A 5,101-nucleotide genomic window follows, 5' to 3' on the forward strand; every position below is an offset into this window, starting at 1 on the left:
ATCAAGGGCTAGTTGTGAGATTAAATGAGTTAATTTACATAATATATTTAGAAGAGTGTCAGCCACATAATAAGTACAAAATAAATGTCAGCTTTGACATTAAGTATTATGTCATTAGTGTGTACAAGAAACTGTGCTTAGTGATCAGATGAAATAGTGAGAAAGATGGACACAGTCTTTGCCCACATAGAGACAATTAAACACACAACAAAATAGGTGTTATGAAACTTTACTATGGAAATTGCAATGTTAAAGAAACCCCGAAGTCCGTGTTAAGGGGTCAGGGAAGACTTTCAAAGAGAAATTAAGTTTAAGACACTACAGGAGGATAGAAATTAGCCAGAGACAAAAAAGGGAAGAATATTACTGGTAGAGATGAAAAATATATGAACATGGGTGGAAACCATGGAGGATGACGAGAAAGAAAGAAAAAGAATGAGAGAAAATTCAAAATGTCTCCTGTCACGTTGTAATGGGGGAAGGCTTACGATGAGGCTTGAAAGGTCAGGTCACAACTGACTGTGGAAATCATATTAAGAAGTCTGGACTCTATCTTCTAGGCATTGGAGATCCAAGGAGTGGATGATACTATTTGCACTTCAGAAGCACCACTCTGAACTGATAGGGATTAACCAGAAGCATGATCTGGAAGGAACAAGTAAAGGCAGGGATACCAGTAAGGTGGTTGTTAAAGCAAATCAATCAAGAGATGATAATTTCTGGACGGTGATGATTCAGAGAGGAAGATATGTCTGAAACATTTTAAGAAATGGAAGCACAGGATTTGGTGATTGACTGGTTACGGAAAATAAGGAAGAGAAGGCTCAAGATTGGCTCCAGTGCAACAGGTGCATAGTGATGACTTTCACTTATACAAGAGACATCAGAGGTGGGTTAGGGTTGGGGTGGTTGGGATGGGAAAAGAAAATGAGTTTCATTTTGTATCCATGGATTGAAGGTTGCCAGGACAACAACTAAATAGAGGTCTCTGGTGGGAAAGAGTAAGAGCTGGCCTGGAGCCATATATGTCCATTCATACAGAGATGAGGTCCCAATGGATAATGCAGACAATGAGATAAGAAGAAGGCCTCCCTGGTGGAGAACCATGGAGAAGACCTTTCTTTCAGGGATTGGCCTAGGAAGAAGATTTTGCAGAGAAAATAAGGTATTAGAGCAGAGAGATAGGAAGAGGTCATCAAAGTCAGAACTTGAAAGTGTTTCTTAAAGGTAGGGTGAGGACGGTTAGTCAAGAATGAAGGAATTTGCAAGAAATCAAGTAGGAGAAGGTGTTCTCTAACTAGGAGGTCATCAACAACTATGAGGAGAGAAGTTGAGGTGATGAGGGTAGAAGCCAGAGAGTGAGGATAAGAACATGTCATTAGGGCTTCCCTGGTGGCGCAGTGGTTGAGAATCTGCCTGCCAATGCAGGGGACACGGGTTCGAGCCCTGGTCTGGGAAGATCCCACATGCCGCGGAGCAAGCAGGCCCGTGAGCCACAGCTACTGAGCCTGCGCGTCTGGAGCCTGTGATCCGCAACAAGAGAGGCCGCGATAGTGAGAGGCCCGCGCACTGCGATGAAGAGTGGCCCTCGCTTGCCGCAACTAGAGAAAGCCCTTGCACAGAAACGAAGACCCAACACAGACAAAAATAAATAAATAAATAAATAAATAAATAAATAAATAATAAAAATAAAGGAATTCCTTTAAAAAAAAATGTCATTAGCACGTGTGGTCAGTAAGATAAGAACATGTCATTAGCAGATGTGGCCAACTTTTTCTAAGAGATTTGAGAAAGAGATTTGAGGGATAGAGGGAACCTGCAGGAGGGCTGAGGTCAAGGGTGAATATTTTAAAGATATAGGGTGAGTCTTAAGTTTGTTTATACATCATGGAAGGGGCCAGAAGTGTGGGCAAAGCTGCAGATTCCCAAGACAAGAGAGGGCGATAGAATCCCAAGGGCAGTTGGAGAGACCACTCTTCCTCTGATCATTGAGAAGGGGGAGAGTGGGAGGATGCAGGTACTAAGTTGAAAAGGGCAGGCTGTCTCCTTCAGAGGCTCTACCTTGATTGGTACATAAGGGTTTGCCTCATAAAATCAGCTCGTTGCTTATAAACCCATTCTTTTCCCACTTCAACATGCATATGAATCACCTCAAAATCTTGTTAAAATGTAGGTTCTGATTTAATGGTTCTGGGGTGGGGCCTGAGATTGTGCATTTCTGATGAGTTCACAGTGGGTGACAAGGCTGCTGCACACAGACACACACATGGAATAGCTCTATAGTGGATTCTAGGGTGTCTTCCTGTGGCATGTGGCGGCAGAATTTCCCATCATGGTCCTGCTCCCAGGCTCTCACTGCTTGAGTCCCTCATCTGCTACAGAAGCAGATTTCTGTCAGAGCAGGACTCTTTCTGAGCTGGGATTCCAAAATAGCATCTTGGTCTATAGTGTTTCCTGTCTCTAGCCTAGACACACTTTAGGAGTGTTCCTCTTCCCCTGCACATTGCAGTCACGGAGGAGCTATGAAAATCCCGGTGCCCAGGTTGCATTATCGACCAATTGAATCCGAACTTGAATAGATGTCCTGACAACTCAGAAGGAGTTTGGAGGGAGGTAGCGGTTAGAGTTATTGATAGGGCTCAGGCGTTGGTATAAGACGTGGTGACGGTCTCGATAATTAGGTCTTTAGAGTAAAACCCGGTGAGAAAAGATATTCCTGTTAGCGCTAGGCATCCGATGATAAGGGCTGTTGCAGTGGAGGGTAAGGTCTTGAATAAGCCTCCTATTTTTCGAATGTCCTGTTCGTTGTTTAGGTTGTGAATAATGGATCCAGAGCATATGAATAATATGGCTTTAAAGAAAGCGTGTGTGCAAATATGTAAAAATGCTAGATGAGGTTGGTTGACACCGATTGTTACTATCATTAGACCTAATTGTCTTGAGGTAGAGAAGGCGATAATTTTTTTAACGTCGTTTTGGGTAAGAGCGCATATGGCTGTGAACAGGGCGGTAAGGGCTCCTAGGCAAAGCGTTATTGTTTGAATGAGTTTGTTGTTTTCTGTTAAAGGGTAAAATCGCATAAGTAGGAAAATTCCCGCTACAACTATTGTGCTTGAGTGGAGTAGGGCTGAGACTGGGGTAGGACCTTCTATTGCTGAGGGAAGCCATGGGTGAAGTCCAAATTGGGCTGATTTTCTGGCTGCGGCTAGTATGAGTCCTGTGAGAGGGATGTTTAAAGGGTTTCGGTCGAGTATGAAAATTTGTTGCAGATCTCATGCATTTGTGTTAGATAAGAACCATGCCATTGATATAATGACTCCGACATCTCCGATGCGGTTATATAAGATTGCTTGAAGAGCAGCTGTGTTTGCATCTGCTCGTCCATGTCATCATCCGATGAGCAGGAAAGATATGATTCCTACCCCTTCTCATCCAATAAAAAGTTGGAAGAGGTTGTTGGCTGTAACAAGGATTAGTATGCTGATGAGGAAGAGGAGTAAATACTTGAAGAATTGGTTGATACAAGGATCTGAATGTATATATCACATTGAGAATTCTATAATGGATCATGTGATGAACAAGGTCACCGGTACAAATATAATTGAGAAATAATCTATTTTGAAGCTAAGTGTCAATTTAAGGGTTTGGACAGTAATTCAGTGTCAGTTTGAAATGAATATTTCTTGGTCTGTGTGAAGGAATATTATTGTTGCGATTAGACTGGTAATGAAAGCACAGGAGACGGTATTTTTTACATATGATGGGTATTTATCATTTTTGTAAGAGTTTGTACTAGTTATCATGATTGGGATAATTAATACTAGTAATGTGATTAGGGCAAAAGAAGAGAATAGGTTTATTACTTTTATTTGGAGTTGCACCAGTTTTTTGGTTCCTCAGACGAATAGATAGCTACCATCCTTTAAAAGTTTGAAAAAGCCACACTATTAGGTATGGGGGCATGAATTAGCAGTTCTTGCAATACTTTCTCAGTAAATAAGAAGTCTTAGTCTTATGTTGCTAGATCCACAATCTAGTGTTTTTTTTTTAAACTATATTTACAGTATAGTAAGTAGAAGTGGAAGGATATGGAGGGCTATAAGGGCGTGTTCTCACGTGAAGGAGGGCGTAATGTTATTGATATGGTGTGTATATTTGCTGCGTTGTGTTGTGATTAGTATATACAAGGAGTATAGGGCTGTAATGACAATATTGGCTCCTATTAGGATAATAGTGAGCTTTGACCATGAGAAAGTTGATATAACTATGAACAGTTCTCTGATCAGATTAACGGTAAGGGGTAGGGTCAGGTTGAAAAATAGTAATACACATAATTTTGACAGAAAAAAGCATATTTGTGTTTGATTCTGAAATAATCCTCATCACTTACCAGTGGGATGTGTGTGCCTGTTGGACACTTGCCCAGCTCCACAAACCTTGAGACCAGGTTGACATCACCATCAGTCTCACTGAGTGTTCCACACTGATTCTGCACAGTGCTTGCTTCATATCACAGCTGTTGAAAACCCAGCTTCGCAAAGATATGACACCATCAAAAGAAACATAGCTCCAATTAGTAGGGAACATTGACCCTGACCTTGCACAGTGTCCCACTAGATGTTGAGTATTTTTGTGATTTCCTTGAAATTTTGAAATATCCCATGGTGTCCTGTGGCTGACTCCCCTCCCTGTCCCTCCCTGCCCCCCAGGACATAATTTGGAAACCGTGAATTTAGATTCAGTGAATGTAATATTTTCTGTCAAATGTAAAGTTTCTAAGTGCTTACTCATAATTTCTGTTTTTTTTTTTTTTTAATTTATTTATTTGGTTATGCTGAGTCTTAGTTGTGGCAGGCTGGCTCCTTAGTTGCGGCTCACTGGCTCCTTAGTTGTGGCATGCAAACTCTTATTTGTGGCATGCATGTGGGATCTAGTTCCCTGACCAGGGATCAAACCCGGGCCCCTTCATTGGGAGCATGGAGTCTTAACCACTGCACCACCAGAGAAGTCCCCTTACTCATAATTCCTGCAGTAATGTTTATAATGGACCAGGAACAAACACTGCTTGGATCAGCACCAAGCTGGGGACCACACTTTTGAG

The 5,101-nt window shown here is 41.8% G+C and overlaps 1 pseudogene; it reads right to left on the bottom strand.

Moving 5' to 3' along the window:
• Positions 1 to 2,465: 2,465 nt before the first annotated feature.
• Positions 2,466 to 4,587, bottom strand: LOC132360070 (NADH-ubiquinone oxidoreductase chain 5-like; annotated as a pseudogene).
• Positions 4,588 to 5,101: the final 514 nt, after the last annotated feature.

The sequence above is a fragment of the Balaenoptera ricei genome, chromosome 2 (assembly GCF_028023285.1).
Source record: "Balaenoptera ricei isolate mBalRic1 chromosome 2, mBalRic1.hap2, whole genome shotgun sequence".
Lineage (NCBI taxonomy): Eukaryota > Metazoa > Chordata > Mammalia > Artiodactyla > Balaenopteridae > Balaenoptera > Balaenoptera ricei.